This window comes from Ictidomys tridecemlineatus, chromosome Y (assembly GCF_052094955.1).
Source record: "Ictidomys tridecemlineatus isolate mIctTri1 chromosome Y, mIctTri1.hap1, whole genome shotgun sequence".
NCBI lineage: Eukaryota > Metazoa > Chordata > Mammalia > Rodentia > Sciuridae > Ictidomys > Ictidomys tridecemlineatus.
In genome coordinates, this window is record NC_135494.1 from 16,917,422 (window position 1) to 16,940,101 (window position 22,680).

At 35.3% G+C, this 22,680-nt stretch overlaps 1 long non-coding RNA gene across 1 annotated transcript in view; it reads right to left on the minus strand.

Annotated features, from left to right (window-relative positions):
• Window positions 1-2,909: 2,909 nt before the first annotated feature.
• The window catches only part of LOC144371847 (uncharacterized), a 32,510-nt gene continuing 12,739 nt past the window's right edge, over window positions 2,910-22,680 (minus strand). The window contains exons 2-3 of the long non-coding RNA XR_013431949.1: window positions 7,139-7,207; window positions 2,910-4,335 (exon numbers count right to left, since the gene is read on the minus strand). This is a non-coding gene — a long non-coding RNA (uncharacterized LOC144371847). The remainder of the gene's footprint in view (window positions 4,336-7,138; window positions 7,208-22,680) is intronic.

Consider the following 22,680-nt stretch of genomic DNA (forward strand, 5'->3'; position numbering starts at 1 on the left):
CACATAAAAATAAATAGCATAAGGGTATTTTTTCCAGCCACAACTAAGAGTCTCTACAAAAGAGTTCAATGTAGATAAATTTTCAATTTCAATGTTGCCCTGTTTTAATTGGCCAATGGCTGGGATGAAATCAGCACTCCAGGTACTTTACACCCACTTTCTAGTTTCTCACAAACATGTATCCAGTAGAGTAGTTTGTAAAAAAAAAAAAACAAAAAAAATGTAAACAAGACCTCTTTGCCTGGAGCTGGTGCTTCACACATCTGTTTACATTTCTAAGATAAGAGAAGTTACCAATTTGGCTCCCTAGTAATAGCAGGCAGGAGAAGCAAAGAAAGGGGAGAAGAATCTCTCCCCTTCTCAGGTGCAATCCTTAAAGGGTTAACTTGCTGAGAAAAGTGAAAGAAAAAAAAACTGCTTTTATGTGAACTTCTGCATACTGTGAGCTTCTGAGCACTCCACTTATATGCTGGGTATAGAACTTTGAAGCTACCCAAACTTGGAGTTAAGGTGTTTGATTGAGTATACGAAAAGCTATGCCCTCTGAACCTGGCTGTAGCCAAAGAAAACTGTTTCCTGTTATCTCCCATGACTTGCATCATTTGTCCCCACAACATAATTTTATTCAGTTTAATTGACAGAACAAAATATTGCATAAGTATTATATACAGGTGATATCTGTGTAACACATTATATAGAGAGAGGCTTTTAAGGAAAATATGTGCAATTTATCACAAAACAAAAATTTACAGAGGACATAAAATGTTCCACTGTATACACCATGTGTGTAAATAAAACTCATAATTACAAAGAAAACCATTTATCTCAGTTTAATGTATAATATTTTCCCATTAAAATTTTAGTATGCATTAATTGTTCTTTTGAAATTTATGTAGAAATAAATATGTAAAATAGCCAAAAACCTTCTATTTTTAAGACCAAATAAAGTTGCTATTGTTTTGTGACATTAATGTATACTATGAAACTGTATTGCAATAATACAAACAAATGAATCATAAATTATCCAAATCTGAATCCACAAATATGTCAGTTTTTTGCATTGTTAAGAGCAATAGGAAGACCTAAATAAAAACTATCAATATGAAAAATAATATTAGACATGAATAGTAAAATTATCCAATATGAAGTTGGAATTTGGGACAAGTAGCACAATTTACAAGTAGAGTGTGTGTGTGCAGAAATTGCAAGGTACTTGGTTCCAAACTTAGAAACACAATTTATAAAAGGCATATGTTAATGGGGGATGATGTTAAAAATAAGGCAGAATATTAAAATTCTAGAGTTTTCCTCCATTTAAAAATATAATTAATAAAAAGCTACTCATGTTCTGAGTGTCTCTTTCACAAAGTTATAAATGAATAGAGAGACTGAAATACATTCAGCAATTTAGAAAATATTTACCTTAAATCAGAATGAAAATCTGGGGTACACTGAGTATTAGCCCAGTCTTGAGCAAATTAACCGCATATGAGAACAAATCCCCAATGGCCACTATCACCCACAGTAAACAGAAGTGTGGAAATAGTGATACAGAAGTGTCTAAGCCACAGAATGTATGGTGATTTCTAGGGGCAATGAAAGCCTCTGCAGTGTTTTATCAACTGGGATCAAGGCCAAATATCAAAGTTGTTATTTATCTCAAGAAAACATTTGCCAACATATTTTCCCAATTGCTGTTGCTTTCAGATGATATTCTCCCTAGATTTTATTGTGGATATAATAGGAGAAAATACAATAAACCCCCTGGTATCCTGAGTAAAATTCTAGCAGTTCATGAGCCCAGCCCCAACCCTGCTAACTCCAGTAATAAAGCCTGAACTACCAATTGCTCCTAGGAGGAGTTTGCTTGTGTACTAAATTTCTAAACTTAAACATCTTTTGTTCAAGTTACTATGTTTTGAACTTCTCAGCTCTGGAAGCAAAAGAGACTGAGAATGTGCAAGTCTACATAGACTGAAAACCAATAAATTACATTGTATTTCTCTCACCTTTATGGACTATGATAACAAATATGAGAAATCAGAAACCACAAATCTGTTTATTCAAATAAATCTTTACAGAACACTTCTACACTGGCTACTTCACATAAACTTGCCTCAAGAATTAAATGTATGAATTCAATCAATTTTATGTGCCCTCTGCAGTGCCCCTAAAATGGCTTTAGGTAAAATCTGAGAGCCAAGGGAGGTGGCAGAGGACTGTAATCCCAGAGGTTTATAATTGTGACTTGAAAGACACTCTTGGCTTCTTAGCAAGCCTCTAAGTAACTTAGTTAGACATTGTCTTAATATAAAACATAAAAAGGACTGGGGATTTGGCTTTGTGGTTTGCACTCCTGGGTTTATCTCCCAGTGCAAAACCAACTAAGGTGAACAATTTCTGAAAGATTACAATTATGCCAGTGTACATATACATGTAAAAATATTAGTGAAAATTAATATAGTTTTTGAAAACAGTGTTCAAAAGCTCAAGATAAAAATGACATATAATCCACTAATAATAATTTTGGGTAGAAAAGCAAGGCTGCATATGCCTATACTCCAGTGTACAGCAAGAGAGAATCTCAAGCTTAAGAACAGTCTCGGCAATTTGGCAAGGTTGTAACCAAATGAGATGCTGTCTCAAAAAAAGGGAAACAGGTTAGTGTATAGCACAGTGACAAAGTGCCCATGGGTTAATCTATAGTGACCAAACTAATAATAATAATAATAATAAATAATAATAATAATAATAATAGTAATAATATTAAAAAATCTGGCTAAAAAATGCCATATAATCCAGTAATAATATTTCTGGGTATACATCTAAATGAATTGGAAAACTTTTCTCAAAGAAATAACAGCAGTTCCATTTTTATTGTAGCTTTATTCACAGTATCTAATCAAAAATAAATAAAATGCCAGCCAAGCATGGTGGGCATGTTTTACATAGACATTAACCAGTAGCTTTAATACTTTTTCCATATCTGTTTGGATTGAATTAATAACCCAGAAATCAGTAAAGAAAAGAATCTAATTTTATCTCCAACTGTGGTTTCAGATATCACAGTGTGTGAGTTAAGATTCCCCTTTAATGAATTGGAAAACTTTTCTCAAAGAAATAACAGCAGTTCCATTTTTATTGTAGCTTTATTCACAGTATCTAATCAAAAATAAATAAAATGCCAGCCAAGCATGGTGGGCATGTTTTACATAGACATTAACCAGTAGCTTCTACTAAATACCTCTAATACCTCTAATACCTCTAATCCCAGGGGCTTGGGAGTTTGAGGGAGAGGATGGAGAGTTCAAAGCAGCCTCAGCAATGGTAAGGCACTAAGCAACTCTTTCCAAAGAAAATGTAAAATAGGGCTGGAGATGAGGTTAAGTGGTGGAGTGCCTCTGAGTTTAATTTCTAGTATGCACCCCCCCCAAAAAATATCTTTTTAGATGAAAGGAACATCAAAAGATTCATTCCAGCTTCATAGCACTGAACTACTCCCCTTAGATGCTACACTTATAGTTCAAACTGATCTCTAGAAGACAAGACTCAGATAATGATATTTTCTAAATAGGCTAAGAGACATTGATATCTGTGGACACCTTATGTCAGACTGTTCTAAAACTAAGGACTTGGCAAATATGGAAGGTTTGAATGAGAACACAACACAGAGTTAAGTTCTTTAAAGGGGAATCTTAACTCACACACTGTGATATCTGAAACCACAGTTGGAGATAAAATTAGATTCTTTTCTTTACTGATTTCTGGGTTATTAATTCAATCCAAACAGATATGGAAAAAGTATTAAAGCTACTGGTTAATGTCTATGTAAAACAGGTTATTAAAAATGTATCAGGTTAGGACTGGGGTTTCAGCTCAGTAACAGAGTGCTTGCCTAGCATGTTGAGTCACTGGGTTCAATCCTCAGATCCACATATCAATAAGTAAAATCAAAGTCCATTGATAAATATTTTTTTTAAATGTACCAGGTTTCTCACATGGCTTTTGATGTTCAGATTCACTATGTAATCTAGCCCTTGTGATTAAACTTCCTTATAGTTTAAATCAAGTCCAGTCCCATCTTTATTTTCCTCCACACTAGGACAAAGATGTTTGCTGGAAATGTTTGGAATGCTTCTACAGGTCATTTTAATAAAGTGGTCTTACATATATGGAGTAAAAAACATCAATTAAGGTCCCATTACATTTTTTAAAAGTCTTTCATTGGGACTGTGAGGATGGCCTTAGCCCTGAGCTTAAACAACTCCATTTTAAAAACTCCAGTTTGAAACATGCAGTCACACCAGGCACACCCAAAGAGTCCTCCAGTATGGCCTAAAAAAAAAAAAAAAAAAAAAGTTACTTCCCCTTAACCTGATAAAGAGAGTGAAATATCTGGCAGGCTATATTTGCCTGATAACAGAGAAAGACAAGAAAATCAGAGTGGAGACCACAAGACCACAAGTTTCTGACCCCAGGGTAAATAATGTCATGGAGAAATCCCATGATAGATAATAAGAATTGAAAGAGAGGTTAAAAGCCTTCAAATTTAGTATAAATAATAGAGCTAATGAGCAGGGATTTAGCCAGCAGAAACTAGGATGCACTCAAGCTGAGAGCTTGATGAGGACCTGACATACCATCACTTGTCATTGATCTTCTGATCCTATGCATGATTTTCTCATCTCTCAAACTCTACCACTTCATCTGAATTTTGGTGAAAGCCACAACTTCTCCAAAGGTTCTCTCCTCAACATGCTGTCCACTCCAAGCCAGGAGAAGCCTGCTTGGTTCTGGATCTGGTCACCATGGTCTGAGTGAGTGTGCATCTGCTGGACTAAAAGCCTAAGGCTTAATAATTTTGTTATGACATTTAAACTTAGTACACAGAGGGAATGTCTATCACTAGCCTGTCATGATTAAGTGACTTTTTCAGTGTTTAGAATTAATCTAGAATTCTTAGCAGTAAATTAATCAACCTATTTTTTTTTGCTGGGAATGAATTATGTCTACTGCAGGGCCAAGCATTCAGGATTGTTATTTTCTTGAATAAGAACCTATAGAGTATAAATACATTTGTAAAGGTCTGGCGAATCGTCAGAGGGAGAGACCACCCAAGAGACTGACTCCATGCAATTGGAAAAAGGGGATATTTATTGGGGATCCATTCCAGCGGGCTGGGACTCTGTGCTCACTCAAGGAGGGAGAGCAGCTCAGAGCCCAGAGCAAAGGTCAAGCAGAGCTTAAGTACACTTTTTGGAGAGGGCAGGTGGGCTTTGCATACATCAGAACAAATCATCATGAGGCGTGGGGAAATTGAACAACAACTCTGAGACGTGATTGGCAAATTTATTGGTGAGAACAGCTCGGGCAGGGGTGATTGGTCATTCCTGGGGGGGGGGTGTACACATTCAAACTTATTGGTTCAGGCCCTGTGACAAACTGCACAGGAACCTAGGCTAAATGGCTAGTAGGGTGTTGTCTTAACTATCTCAGGAATCTGGGTGTAACAGAGGAACTCAATAATACCTAATCTTTTCATTTTAATTCAAGCCTTCCAGCTTAGAAACTTTACCCTTTCACATTGAGCAATTTGAGTGAATAAAGCATTGAAAGGGGCAGAAGAATTTGAACATTTTTTATTTCTCTCCTTTACTGCATATGTTGCAATTTTGCCCCTGGCGACTGGGACACATTGACTATATTATTTTATTAAGAAAAATGTCATCATTTTTAATGTCATCTTATTTTTTTCTGCTTTTTTCTTATGTGAAAGTCCCACAAGGATAAAGCAAAATCTTTTATAATTGCCATCCAGTTCTTGGAGAAAAAAAAATACAAATAAAGCATCCCTTTAAAACAAAACATGGGAAAAAATAATTATGTTGAAACTAAAGTTTTGAGATGAAACTAAATTTCCCATTTAACCAATTTTCTCTGGGATCTTGTCTCACAAGTTTTGAAGAATAAAATCTATGGACACTCCGTGAAGGTAATAGTAAAAAGAATAGGATTTATTTTAGCAAGAAGAAATACAATTCCCAAAATGTGGAAGAGGGCGTGATAGCACAAGAACCCATTTTTTCTGTGTCAGGTTCGAAGTTTAAATATGTTTTTTGGCAGAGCATTGGTTAAAATCTATTTAAAATGGGTATTGAAAAAGACATTCTTATTACCAACTAGGCTGAAGTTTGTCCTTTTGGTATCCCATCCTCCTTCCAGTGACTTCCAATTGGGTTCACCCCAAGGACAAAGAATTTGGTTGAAGGTATTCCCACAAGTGAATCTCAAAAGTTCTTTCAATTTTAATAGGCCTTAATGGTGCTCATTAACATATCTATCCATTAACCTTCAGGTGTGGTTAAATAAGATGTCCATTGTCATTTACTATCTATTTTATTTTATTTTATTTTTTCTCAATCAAGTTGAGCAAGAAACCTGCTTTTGAGAATTTAAAGAGAGCTGGAAATTTTGGATTTAATCTCAGACCTATAAATAGCTAAACTATCAGATAGCCATTCAGGATTTGAGTTACTTCTTAGACTACATTTAAAAAGCTCAGCAGGCATGAGGATGCTGAGTTCAAAACCAGCTTGAGCAAATTAGTGAGGTTCTAAGAAACTCAGAGAGACCTTGTCTCTACATAAATATATAGAAAAAGGTTGAGAATGTGGGTCAGTAGAAAAACACCCCTGGGAATAATTCATGGTGTAAAATAAATAAACATGTATACAACAACAATAAACACTTAGGAGGAACAAGAACAGGGGTCCCTAAAAAAGCCACAGCTTCTCTCACACAGGAACACAACTAATGAAGTTGGGGTCTTCTTCTGATGACTATCCCAGTCTTCACCACATATTCTGGGGACATGCTGAGATAATGGCACACAGATGCCCACATAGGAATTCAGGAAGGCCCTGAAAATACCATACAATTATGGAACAAAAGACTTGAGGTCTCAAATACTGATCTAAGCTCCACTAGTCAGATAAAACTAAAGGCCAAGCTGCCAAGGAGAGACCTTCTACCCACCAGACTCTGGAGACAATTATGAGGAGTTTCCAGCCACCATTGCCAATCCCACTGGCTTCAAACAGCCTCCCTACTCAGTCTCAAAATAAGAACACACACTTACCATTTCCTGGATTTCAGGATGCTTAGTGTTCCCCTTATATTTTTTTCAGCTCCAGTGTAGCACAGAAACCTGAAAGCATAGAAATGGATTCAATGAATGGCAGACTCCAAAATAAAAGGAATAGAACACTGTGGAAGTCTGCCCCCTCATCACTGGCTGTGTCTTGATTGGACAGTTCTCACCCAAGAGACAGATTGGAAAGGGCTTCAGGAACTTCCTCCAAAATTGAGGCTGGTAGTGACACCACTGGTAACTGGTGACAAGTCTTACTTTCCCACATGTTGAAGTTTGAACATTAGAGAAGCATGTTCAGGCAAGCATACAAAGCAGGGTTTATTTAGAAAAGAGTAACATAGACTTCTCCCACAAGGGAGAAGTGGGACGGAAAGGGTAAAGTTTCTAAGCTGGAAAGCCTGAATTAAAATGTAAAAGATTAGGTATTATTAAATTCCTCTGTTACACCCAGATTCCTGAGATAGTTAAGACAATGCCCTACTGGCCATTTAGCCTAGGGCCCTCTGCAGTTTGTCACAGGGCCTTAACCAATCAGTTTGAATGACCAATCACCCCTGCCCGACCTGTTCCCACCAATGAATGTGCCAATCACATCTCAGAGTTGTTGTTCAATATTCCCACGCCTCATGATGATTTGTTCTGATGTATGCAAAGCCTCCTGCCCTCCTCAAAAAGTGTACTTAAGCTCTGCTTGAACCTCTCCTCAGGGCTCTGGGCCACTCTCTCTTCCTGAGTGAGCCTTGAGCCTCAGTGCGCTGAATTAGGATCCTCTTCAATAAACTCACTCCTGCCCATTGCATGAAGCTGGTCTCTTGTGGTCTCTTTCTCCAAGGATTCGCCAGATCCTTACAGGACATAGCTGGTATCAGGGTATCTCAAGAAGCAAGGTGTTCTGCCCTTTTTATATGTCCTAGGCTTCCTTTGTTCTCTTGCCTTTGCCCCCTTATCTTTCTCCTTCCTGAGGATATGTCTAGGCCTCAAAATGCTTGATGGGATGGCCTAAAGTTGGGAAATAGGTGGGTTTAAGGGGGGAGGGCAGGATGGAGTACAAGGACACATTAAAAATCTTATAGCTCTCTGTAGGGAGGGGAAATTCCTGGGGCAGGTTACCTTGGCAACACGTTGGAGCAGGGGCAGTTTCCTGATAATATCCCTCAGGGGATAGTCTCCAACTTTCCAAATTCACTCAAAATTGGCTTCCTAAATTTAACCTGATTTGATTTACATATCTACACTTTCTGTTTAATACAGTAGGCCTACTGTTTGAGTGATAGTGAATTTCATCCAGATCAGAATCAAATAAAAACACAAAGACAGGTTTTTGTTTGCTCTGTTTTTGTAGATCAAACACTGGGGATCCACAAGATGAAGGGGTGCATGCCTGTAATCCAAGCAACTGGAGAGACTGAGGCAGGAGGACAGTGAGTAAAAAGTAAGTCTCAGCAATGGCAAGGCACTAAGAACCTCACTGAGATTGTAAGGATCCAGCGAAGCGTTGGAGGAAGAGACCACACAAGAGACTGACTTCATGCAATTGGCAAAGGGGATTTATTAATTCAGTATGCTGAGGTTCCAGGCTCACTCAGGAAGATAGTGCAGCACAGAGCCCAGAGCAGAGGTCAAGCAGAGCTGAAGTACACTTTTTGGAGAGGGCGAGGGGGGGGGGCTTTGCATACATCAGAACAAATCATCATGAGGTGCAGGAAAATTGAACAACAACTCTGAGACATGATTAGTACATTCAGTGGCATTAATAGGCTAGGCATGGGTGATTGGTAACTTCTAAGCGGGGTACATATTCAAACTGATTGGATTTGGGGCCTGGTTGCCTACGTGCCAAGCTACTCAGAGCCCTTAGCTATTAAACAACCAGAGGATCAGGAGGAACATTTACTGGGCAGTTCGCATATTGTCCTAACAGCTACAGGGATTATAGGTTCTAGGGGTACCAGTTCCGATATTGTCCTAACATCTACAGGGATTATAGGTTCTGGGGGTAGCAGAGGAATTTTAACAATACCTAGTCTTTCACTTTCTTACCCAAGTTCTGCAGCTTGGAAACTTTACAATACCGGGTCTTTTACACTTTAACTCAGGCTTTGCAGCTTAGAATCAGCTTAGAAATTTTCCTTCACAAGATGACATGTTTAAATAAAATAGAAATAGGGCTGTGAATGTGGTCTCAGTGGTCATGTGCCCCTGAGTTCAATTGTCATTAGAAAAAAAAAAAAAAACTGGAGATCAGATCCATGGGTATTATTCACTACAAAGTCCCAGGACCACAGATGAAGAGACTGAAGGATAAATAGAAACATAGATAGAGTCCTGGAGAAGGGTCTCAAATTCTTCTCTGATGGCTTTTCAAGTAACTGATATTACAATATTACAGGCATGCCTCACAGCCTTGGAATCTTTTTATTTATTTAATTGTTTATTTATTTATTTGTTTGTTTGTTTGTTTTGCTGTGAATTGCATTAAATGCCTTAGGATAAAATTATTTCATGGCAGAGTTTCCTCTCAATATTTAGATCTAGCCCAGACAGAAGTGCATTTATATAAAAATTAAGTATCACAATTACTTTAAAATTTTATTTAATATTTCTGTTCTCTGGCCTTATAAGAAAGAGCTTGAGACTTCAACTCATAAGTAATTCCCTGAGGCAGCTTTGTCCCTACTCCTCTACAAAAAAAATGGGGCAAAAATAAAATTTCAAAGTTTCTAGTTTAATAAAATAAACAAGAGATGAACAGTGCCATGTCTCTAGATCTCTCAGTATTCCAGAACCTAGAGGATAAGGAATTAAAAATAAATTATTTGCGATTTTGCCTTGAGCATAATAATAGAATTATGATGTCTGTTTTTTCTTTGGTATGGGGTACTATTAGAATATTAGCACAAATCACAGGCATTATGTCTATATAGATTTTTTTTCTACAATTCAATACAGTTCATCAACAGAGTCAACTTCAAATTTAAATGAAGAATACTTTAATTATTATTTCCAGTGTCCAGCCCTAGCAGGAATCCAGGGGTCCTGAAGTATGAATGGCATTAGGTACTGAAAGATATGTGGCCTCAGCAAAAGAAGAGGAGACAGGATGACAGGCTGAAAGTTACAAGCAGCCTTCAGAAGGATCTGAGGCCCATAGAGGGGACTTTATTTTCATACCTTTTTTACAGGAATTTATTCATGTAGTTAAAATAGCATCAAAGCCCAAAACTTATTTCATTTACATAATTTTCAAGAGTTGCAATCTTTTCTGACATATATTAACTTCATAAGATATTGAACACATTGTTTAAAATATGTTCCTGTAACCTTTGCCAATCATGATTAAGCTTTTACATTTTCACTTCAATCACTAAGTACTAGACTATGCAACTTGACTACCTGTATCATGACCTATTATTAACTTTTAACACTAAAGCATACCTATTATTATTGGTAAGCTTTTTTGCTTCTGAACTAAAGTCTTAGTAATACACACTTAAAAAGAGTGAAAGCCTATTACTTAAAAGCCTACTACTCTGAACTGACTTTAAAATATATCTATATAAAATTTTACGTTATTTTGTTTTTCCAAACTAATTTTCTTTTTTTCACATGACCTATTTAACTGCTTTTTGAAAAAGTTTCTTTGGCCCTTCATCAAATTATGAATTCTTATCTCCTTATAATTTTTAATTAAAGAGCAGGCTCTGCACTTCAACTCATTTGCTATTACTATTAACTATGTGTTTCCTATTTTCATCATGAATTCCTGTGTAGGGCAAAGAAGGCTCTGTTAGTAAAAGGAATGTATGTTGGATAGGTTGTGGTTTTAGAATGAGGGGCTTAGTGTAAATTGTTAAGCTTTTCTCAGGAACCTTGATTTGCAATCTTTTCCCTGTGAATATCTTAAGAAATAACAGTATTGTTTGTATTGTCAGAGATACTAAAATATATCTAAAGACATATCTTATTTGTATCCTTAATCTCATTCTGGGAATTTTCCTGCAATCTCAGGACACATGTACTTTTATTATTGACTGTTGTATGCCCTATTATCTATCTCATGAGTATCATAAACAAAACACTAAAAATTACCCATGGTGGTGCAGCCCTGCCACAGAATCCACCACACTGTGACCCAGTCAGACAGGAGGTGCAGGAACATCTTCACCACACTGTCTATAAGATACCAGGTATTTTCCACATAGAAACTAGCTGGTATCTTGTGATTGAATTGTGGCATCCAGTCAATAGTGAGTGGATTATTTATCTGTCATTGGATAACAAGTCATACTAAATGTATTCCCTCACTGGACCCCTGAGCCAAACCTCAAGCCCTATTTTGTATTTTATTTTGATAAAAATTCTCACTGAGTTGCTTAACACCTCATCTTTGTTGAAGCTAAAATTGAACTCATTATCCTCCTGCTTCAGCCTTCTAAGATACTGGGATTACAGGAGTGCATCACTGCACCAGCTCTGTTCACATATTTAATGCCAGCATTCCCTCTTTGCCTTATCAACTGTTTCTTTTTTTCTATTGTTCATTTCAAATAAATGCAGTATTCTCCAAGAACTGGATGTCAGATTAAAGATTTTGGTTTCTCTTTGTAAGGATTTCACATGAGAGAAAAGCAGACAAGTGTAACTTGACAGTTTGAAAAATAAGAACAATTTGTCTCTGCTCTTTGTCTTCCCAGGTACAGAAACCTTATCACAATATCTGATTTGAAATTCTTTCTTTAAGAATTTCTGGTGTGATTTGTCCTCATTCTAACCTCCTATATTGTCCTATTTGTGGGTTTCATAACTGCTTAACAAAAGGTTTGAACAGCTACCATGTCTAAATTTTTTTGGAGGGCCTAGTGAATATCATCCCCTGTGTCTTTTCCCTCTAGAGAGCAGTATAAACTATGAAGTGAAGGTACTCCAGGGAGTCTCTGATAGCCCTTAGGGTGGCAAGGATCTTTTAGTGATACAGGGCTGGGGCACTCTGAAAAACTGAGATAGAATGAAGACCACCCCCTTCAAATGCAGACTTTTTTTTTAATCAAGATATATGTTTCCAAACTTATCAATCAGAGTGGCAGGCAATGAGTTTATTAGAAGTGATGTGAAGGAGAAAAAGAAAAAAGTGTGTTTTCTCTAAAAAGATAATAGCATGGGTCTCTTGAACTTCAGTTTTTTTGAAGATCTAAAAAAAGATCGCAAAAAATCTTGACTTTGAACTGACAGTAGGATAACATAAAACTCTCAAGTATCCTCTGCCATGACAACTTTAGGTTAATTAGGCTCATGTTCACCATTTCTAATTGAATTATTAAGCACTAATTCCAGGAAACCCCTTTGAAATAAAAAGTTTTATTTACATTCCAGTCCTCAGTGGGTCATGTTCTTCTCCTGTAGATCCTCAACACCACATAAAAATAAGTAAATAAATTAAAGGTATTGTGTCCATCTAAAAAAAACTAACACCGGACAACTGGGCACACAGGTGCAAGCCTATAATCCCAGCTGCCCAGGAGACAGAGGCAGTAGAGTGAGAAGTTCAAGGCAAACTTCAGCAACTGAGACCCTGCCCCAAAATAAAAAGGACTGAGGATGTAGTTCAGTAGCAGAGCATCCCTGAGTTCAATCCCTGCCACTGCAAAAAAGCAAAAGAAAGTACCAAAAAAAAATAACACTTAGGATTTGCTCTCAGAAATTATTCCACAGATTTCAACAAAGTAAGGTACCCCAAACATTAGTTTCTGCTAGTTCCTCTTTTTTAAATCTTTATTTATTTATTTTTATGTGGTGCTAAGGATTGAACCTCGTGCCTCATATGTGAGGGAAACACTCTACCAATGAGCTACTTCTCTGTGCTTCAATATTGTTATGTCTCAGAGAGGAAATAATTTAAATCACAATCTTCAAAGAAGCATATTTTATGTATATAATTTTTTAAATATGGTAAAATAAATAATTAAATCACATGCAGAGAGTAAATGAGAAAAAGAAGTAATGAATAAAGAGAGGAAAGATCAATATATAAACAACAGAAAAAAGTAGAGAAAATAGAGAAAAAATAAACTAATTAAATGCTGGTTCTTGGGCTGGGGTATAACTCAGTAGTACGGTGTGTCTTTACCATGTGTAAGGCCCTGGCTTGATCCCAAGCACACACACACACATAAAAAATAAATAAAAAATTTAAAAAAATAAATAAATAAAACACTGGTTCTTTGAGAAGACAGAAAAAAAAAGTGGAAACCTCCAATTAGGCTAATGAGGGAAAAAAGAGAGAATATACATATTACTAATATCAGGAAAGAAAAGATGATATCACCACAGTTTGTAGAGTTATGAAAAGGACATATGCCAATAAATCCATCAACCTAAATAAAAACAACAAATTTCTAAAAAGATACCACCAAACTCACCTACAATGAAAACCTGAATTGAGTAGTCACAGTCTTTATATTTAAGAGAATTGGTAGCTTGAAAATCTTCCCTTAAAATTTTTTTCAGATCCAGATAGCTTCACTGGAAAATTCCAACAAACATGTAGGGAAAAAAAAATTATACCAATTCTATAAAAAAACTGAAAAGGAGGAAATACTTCCTAACATATTCTGAGGCCAACATTAACCTGCTATCAAAGCCAGACAATGACATTACAAGAGGTTGTGATACCTCTCATGAACACAGGTGCAAAATCCTATACAAAATTGTGGGGACAGTGAGGGGTTGTAAAAAGGGATAGAACCCAGGGCTTCACACATGCTAAGATAATGCTCTAATGTGGCTAGGCTAATGCCACATCCTCAGTCCTTTTTATTTTGATACAGGGTCTCACTTAGTTACCTATCGTAGCCTTGAACTTGTGAACCTCCTGCCTCAGAGTAGCTGGGGTTATAAGTGTATGTCACCACATCCAGTTCCCAAACAAAATTTAAATGAATTAAATACAATAATATATAAAATGAATAATACCTCATGACTAAATGAGATTCATGGTAATATTTCAAAGCTGGTTTGCCATTCAAAACATATTGCACATCATTATATTAGCAAACAAATAATAACAATCCAATACCCATTCTTCGTTCAAAAACAACAACAATAAAAACCTTAGGAATACAACAGTCTCATTCTGATAAAAAGAATCCACAAAATAAACCTATATTTAACAGCACACATAATTTTAAAAAGATTGAATGTTTTTCTTTTAATATAAGGAACAAGATAAGGATGACCACTCCCATCATTTCTATCCAACAATATACCAGAGATTCTGCTTACTTTAATAAGGCAAAAAAAAAAAAATTGACATTCAAGTGAGAAAGGAAGAATTCAAGCTATATTTTTAAATGATGAGATTATCTATATAGGAAAATCCAATGAAATATACCCCCCAAAAAAAACTACTGCTAGAAGGTGAGTTTGGCAAAGCTGCATGATACAAGACCTAGATACAGAACTGAATTGTTCTGTTGGTAATGAAAAATTTTATATTGAATTTTTTAAACATACTATAATAATATCAAAAATGTCAAATACTTAAGACAAATTTGAAAGGGATATGAAAGACTTCTACTTTAAAAGATTGCTGAGAGAAATTAAAGAAAATCTAAACAAATGGGAAGAAATAACATGTTCATTTGTTGGAAGACTCAATGATGTTAAGAAGTCAATTCTCTCCAAGTTGATTCATAGATCCAATATCTCAGAATCCCAGCAGGCTGTTTTGTATGAACAGGTAAGCTGATTATAAACTTCCAATGCATATGCAAAGGACCCAGAACAGTCCAAAGAACTTTGCAAAAAAAAAAAAAAATCATAAGACAAACAGTATTACAAAGATAAAGTAATTCAGACAATGTGGTACTGATATAAAGATAAACAAGTAGATCATGGTACAAAATAGAGGCCAAAATAGATCCATGTACACAGAAAACTTCCTTTGTCAATAGTACAAAGGCAATTCAGCAAAGAGACAATGTTCATTTTTAACAAATGTTGCTTGAAAACTAAAAACCCATATATAATAACTGATGAATTTTTACTCCTGCCTTGTACCACATACAGAAATTAACTCAAAATGGGTCATATTCCTAAGTGTAAAACCTAAATCAATAAACCTGCTCAAGGAAACAGGAGCTAACTTCTGTGACTTGGGGTTAGGCAAAGAGTTCTTATATATGATACCAAAAGTGCATTAAAGAACAATTAGTAAATTGAATTTCATCAAAATTAAGAACATCTGTTTTTTGAAAGAGACTGCTAGGGGAATGTAAAACATGTCAGACTGGGACAAAATATCATAAATCTGATAAAGAATTTGTATCCAGTATATAAAAAGAACTTTTAAAACAATAAATAAGAAAACCAAATACCCCAATAAATAATAGCATACAAGATTTGATACTTTACCAAAGAATGGCAAATAAGCACGTGAAAATATGCTCAACATCATCATCAGCCAATAGGAAAATACAAATTAATATGACAATGAGGGGCTGAGGTTGTGACTCAGTGGCACAGCACTTGCCTTGCACATATGAGGCACTCAGTTCAATCTTCAAGACTGCATAAAAATAAATTTAAAAAATAAAGGTATTGTGTACATCTGCAACTAAAAAAATATTTTAAAAATCACAATGAGGTAATACTATGTATCTATTAGAGGAATAAAATTTAAAAAGACTACCACAGTAAGTATTTAAGATGGAGACTTGGGGCAACTGATTCTTCACTCACTGCTGGTAGGAATGTAAAAGGAAATGACAACTTGAAAACAGTTTTGCAGTTTTAAAAATTAAAAATACCCTACCACATCGTCTATTTATATCACTTCTGGGTATTTTCCAAAGAGAAAAGCGAGCATAAATCCACACAAAGATCTGTAATACAGTTGTTCAGATATATTTAGTTCTAAGAGCCAAAAGCTGGAAACACCCAAATTGCTGTCAATGTTGAACAGATACATGCATACAATGGAATACTTTGAGCACTCAAAAGAATAAACAACTGGTATAATCAGAAACAGAGACAAATCTCAAAATAATTACACTGAGTGAAAGAGCAAAAAAAAAAGAGTACATGTGATATAATTTAATTTACATAACACACTAGAGTAAGTAAACTAACCTATAGTGACAGCAGATCAGTAGGTTGCCTGGAGAAAGGGACAGAGGACCATGAGGAGAGAAAAACATAGAAATTTGGGGTGGTGATGGATCTTTTCATTCTCCTCATTGTTATGATGGTTTCTTGGGTGTAAATATGTGTCAAAAGTGATTAAATCATACACTTTAAACATGAAGTTTATTTGATGTCAATTATATCTCAATAAAACTGTCTTTAAAAAGAGCTACCTGAATTATATAACATCAATTTTACATTGTCCCTTTTCTGTTAGCATACCGAAAATTTTCACTGTAGCAAACTTACTCATGTAACTGCTTCAAATACACCTTTTCCTTTGACATTTACTCTATATAAACACGACTGTAAAAGTAAATTACTGGATTATGGATGTGGCTCAAGTGGTAACGTGCATGCGTGCGGTGCTGCCTTTGATCCTCAGGACCACATAAAAATGAAATAAAGATGTTGTATTAACCAAAACCTATAAAATAAATATTAAAAAAATTTTCTCCCTCCCTCTCTCTTTCTTTCTCTTTCTCTCTCCCTCTCTCTCTCTCTCTTAAAAAAAAAAAAAAACCTAAATTACTATTGGATAGAAAAGTTAACAAATTGATCTCCCTGAATTGCACAGTTGTCTGTTTACTGGCTTCAAATGAAGTCTGAATGTTTAGCTAAACTCTCAGTACTGAAGGCTCAGTCACTGAATACTGAAAACACTGTGTTGGAAAGCAGCCCTGAAGCAATTCATTAATTCAAATAAATGTTTACTGCACATGTGCTCTCCGTATGTTATGGTTAAAAGGGCTGGATTTTATGCAGAATGGACAGTACCAAATTACAAAGTTATTCCATGTCTTTTTTGGAATAATTTGTAATGTTTAGCAACACTTAAATCACATAATGAAAGAAGAGCAATGGAAGCAGACCACAGACGGCCAAGAACAGTGACTCTACTAATTAAAGGTTAAAATAATAAATTTCAATAACATGACTGAAGAACTGTATACTAACAGCTTAGAATTCCAAAATGACAAGTATCTCTCATATCTTAAGTGAACTCAGAACAAAGATTAAAAATTACGTCCACACACAGCAAGTATGGAGTCTGCCAGCTCTAAGTAGTCATTCTGGCTTAGAAATATAAAAAGATATGAAAAGACAGACCCCAAATTATTATTTTTTTAAATACCAATGACAAATAGAAAGTTTTAAGTAAATTCTCTAACAGTTGGTATCAAAAATAATATTCTGTAACAGCATATTCTTCATTACTGAACTCAGCTAACTGGACCAAGAATGGAAATTACTATATTTTATAGAAGATACAAGCTTAATTATTCACCACAAATAGAACCATCCATAGCTCTGCCATAATATACAAGACCTTTTACAGCATAGCAAGGGCAGCCATTTGAAAACCTTACACTATCTTTTTCCCTTGCAATGATACTGCCCTTTAAGGTTGTTTATCTAAAAGAACCCAACATCTCCTTCATTTGTGTACAATGAAATGAGGCATTTTCTTCTGTCATGTATAACTGATTATAACTAATGAATAATTTTAAAAAAGAACCCAGGAACTCATGCCAGGTACCCAAAAAATCTATAAAAATCACTTGTTAGTGGTAACTGTGGATGGTATGTGCTTCAGATTCCCTTAAAAATTTACTCTTCTTCTAAATTTGTTAAGATTCTTCAAAACTGTCATGTTTTGTGTTCTCAAAGGTATAATTTTGCTAAACAATGAGCTTTTAATGAATTTTGACTGACGTGATTTCTCTACATGTCTTTTAAACACATCATACCCAAATTCATATCTACATTAAACATTACTAATCCTAAGTGTTCAGTAACCATGGAATCTAGACAGGAGTTCTGCAAGCACAATATCCAAGTATTCTTATCTTCACTGAGAAGTAATATGCACTAAACAAAAGATGAAGAAGACAACCATAGTATTCAGTTATTGCATCTTCTATTTATTGATTTTTTGTAGTTTTACAAATGAAAATGGTTTGCTTTAGGTAAATTGGTAAAAAAACAAGCAAAGACATTTAACCACTTATAATTAAAATTATGAAACATTACATCTCATCTCTGATACTGATTGTAATTAATATTGTGAAATAACAATACAGCTTAAGTTCCACTGAAGCTAAGAGCCAAATTGTGGTTCCTCGACACCTCCACTGTCAATTACTGCCCTCCTGTAGCATTTTAATTTGAAAAAAAACCACTGTATCTTACAGTAATTTAAAAAGCTGAGATGCTATAACTTAATTTGAATTCTTAGAAATGTCAATTACAACTTGCTAAAAGACACTGCTGCATCTGAAAATTTTTTGGCAAAAAAAGTAAATTTTAAAAGGCTCACATATACTGCAGCGAATAGAAAGATTTGAGACAATAAACATAATTGTTTAAAACACATTGGGAGGCTGGGGTTGTGGCTCAGCAATAGAGCACTCACGCAGCACATGAGAGGCCCTGGGTTCAGTCCTCAGCACCATATAAAAATAAATAAAGGTATTGTGTCCAACTACAACTACAAAAAGAAATAAATATTTTAAAAACTGGTCTTCAATATTCCAGGGTTCTACATTCATGGATTTGACCAACTGCAGATAAAAAATATTTGGGAAAAAAATGCTTTTGTTCTGAACATGTACAGACTTTTTGGAGGGTCATTATTCTCTAAATAATAAAACATCACAATTATTTACACCATATTTATACTATATTAGATATTATAAATAATCTAGAGATGATAGAGAGTACTTGGAACAATGGGTATAATTTACATGCAAATATTATATCATTTTATATAAGAGAGTTTAGCATCTGCAGATTTTGGTGTCCAAGGAGGGTTCTGAAGCCAATTTCCCACATACACCAAGGGACAAACAAATATGCAACTGACTATGATATTGTGTTATATGATAGGGTGGTAGGAAAAAAATATTTAGCCTCTAAGTTAATAATACTATATTTTTGCCTTAATTTTTAAAAGAAACAAACAGCCTCTCCCAAGTAGGAGAGTAATATTACTAATTTATATAAACACAATTATGATTTTATGAAATTTAAATAATAAAAATTATGGCATACTTAAGCTAAAAATAATTTGGCTTTACTGAATATGGAGTGAAGACAGAATTAGAAGCACAGTCATCTTAAAATTAAAGAGTAAAAATATCAAAGTTGAATTCCATTCTAGACTGGCATTCCAATAACTATTAAGAGATAAGAATCAGGAGTCAGATTTCAAGATGCCAAAATATGAAATCAGTAATCATTTTATTTTTGAATAAAAAATGGAACTACATTAACTTCTGCTACTTAGAATACACAATCTTGACATCAACTGAATTCTTACTTTTAAGGTGAACTTTCAGTCCTTTCCATTCACAAATAAGACCTGATTTATTAAGTTCCCTGATTTGTATCTCTAGAGTAGATCACAGAACATTCTCATAGTACAATATATATTGTTCCAAGTGTTTTATAAACATCTTTTGTGAGAATTTACAGAAGTGATCTGAAATCACTTCCAAGATTTCATCCTATAACTCAGTTATTCTTAAAAAAAAATAGAGTTTCTCTGCCTTATTACTTTCATTTCCCTATTTATCAAAAGTCTGATTCTAATCTGCCCGTCACACACACACAAAATCACTGGCAGGATTATCAACAGATAATTACTGGCATTAAATTCTAGGCAGGGCAAAAAGGCACAATTTGGTTACTTAGACATGAAAATTACAGGTCCACACCACAACTGAACTTTCATAAAAGTCTTTTAGCCAATAAGAATAAATCTCATGACTTATCAATCACTTAGCTCTACATGGGGCTCCTTAATCTATATTTCTTGATCAAATGATCCATCCCGTGCCTGCTATGCATGGCCACCTATATGCATTCATTCACAGATGTGCCAAGTACAGTAATGCTAGGCTCTGGAAGTCATAGCAAAGAAAATAGCTAGTTCCTAGAGAGGCTTCTATTAGTGAATAGAGTAAAGTGAATAGTCACAGGAACATAATATCTGGACAAGCACATCCCAACTAAGCTGGTCTAAAAGTGAACTCGGTTTACTTCATGCATTCTAGTCTACTCACTTGTGAACCTTGATCTTGCACAGAAATGCTAGCATCACAGGCTACTCAGGCCACAAACTTCTGACGTATTCTCAACCTTTTGCTTCAAATCTTAATAACTGCCCAAGCCAGATTGAATTAAAAAAAAAAAAAAGATGGCTCTGCCCCACAATGCTTCCCAAATTCTGGGAATGCTAGTGATGATAGCAAGGAGTTCCCAGTAAAGCTTCTGCCTTAGCAGAAGGCAATAAAATCAAGCCTACAAGTAATCTTGGGGGCTGGGGTTGTGGCTCAGTGATAGAGAACATGTCTAGCATATGTAAGCCACCAGGTTTGATTCTCAAAACCACATAAAAATAAACAAAATAAAGTTCATCAACAACTAAAAAATATATATATATTAAAAAAAAAAGAGTGCTCTTGGGATTTTAAAAAGCACAGCTGGGAGGAGACCCTCTTTTCTCCCTCTTGTTGGAGAGCCTGAGGATGACCCCTGCTCTGTCACTTTTAACCCCAAGGGCCTAAAATCTTGCTGGCTTCTGTGGCATTTTATTCCTTTGAAACTTTCTTCAGAAATCTTTCTTCTTTAGTAATCTTCCTTTTAACTTATGATGGTTGATTGCAGCCAAGCATCCAGATTTGCATGTTCAAAAATTTCCAGTCTGTGTATTCACCTCAACCATCAGTACACTAGCTCAGGTCCTCATTGGCACTTATCTGAACTAGTCAAACATCCCCACAATTCTCTTAGTTCTAGTCCTCACAACCACCATCTGTGATACAATAACAGGAAAAACCATGTTCCCCACACACACTCAAACTCATCAATAGCTCTGCATTATTAAAGAAAGATCTAAAATCTTTAATAGGACTCACCCCACTCTCTATACACAATCTTCTCTCCAGCCAAACAGCTGTTCCTTCTTGACTCACATTTTAGCTTTGACTACCCAGAACTGCTTGGCTTTGGGCTGGATCTCAGAAATCCTCACCCACCACACTGAATTAATTAGTAATTAGGAAGTTCCCATTCTTGAAAACCTGAAGAAATCAAAGAAAAGTGGCTTTCTTCAGGTTTGTTCCTGTGTATCAAAGTCATCACAATGATATCTACATTTCATTACATCGATATCCATAAATATTGCTGTTACAGATAACTGGTGCCAATGTACACAACACACACAGCAGCAAGTATCTGAACGGAAGAATCAAAGATTATAACAAAAGGTTCTGATCATCCATGCATCTCTGCAGACAGAGCACCAGCACTGACTTGCTGTGGGGATTTCTCACCCAGACAGTGCCCCTTATCCTCCACTGGCACCACAACCCTCTGTAGAAATCCGTAGCCTGGCACATGACCTCTTGTTTCTAAAGGACAGGACCATGTCCCCAGCATTCCTGGATCTCCAAGCCCAGTAAAGTCCTCAGAATACATTAGACACCTATAAATATTTACAGAATAATATGTGCATTCTGAATAAGCAGAACACTCAAAGTCATTTTCTGATTTTAAAGAGGGCACTAGATATCAGGTTTGAAATCTTGGGCTTCTCCAATTAATTTCATGAAAATATTTGAAAACACATTATTTTTAATATCTCTAACCCATTGTGTAGTTAATGAAATGACCATTATTTCTATAGAAAAAATTTAATGGGAGATTTGAGAAATAAAATTTTAGGTTTTTTAACTTATAGAAAATTTCAGGGAAACTGCATAAGGAGACAAAAAAACTGGTAAATTAGACTCCAATAAAAAATCTACATGCTTCATAAGAAGTGAAAAGACTATAAAATAAAAAAATTTTATACTTCACATATCTGATAAGAGTACATTTGTGTATATCCAAAATACATAAGAACTATTACAACTGAACAAGAAAAGAACAGCTCAATTTTAAAATGGGCAAAGGATCTGAATAGTCATTTGTCTAAGAAAGATAAACAATGGCAAACAATTACATGAAAATATTCAATTTCATTAGTTATCAGGGAAATCCAAATAAAAACCACAATGAGATGCCACTTCATACGCATTAGGATGACTACTATGGAAAAATACCATGGCAAAGTGTTGGCAAGTATATGGAGAAATGGAATCTTTAAACATTGCTGATGGGAATGTAAAATGGTAGAGTCACTTTATAAAACAGTCTGGCAGAGTTACTTATGGCCAATAAATTTCACTCCTCAGTATCTACTCAAAAGAAAACATAAGTCAACTCAAAAACAAAAATATTCACAGCAGCATGATCATAAGAACCATAAAGTGCAATCACCCAAATATCCATCAAATAAT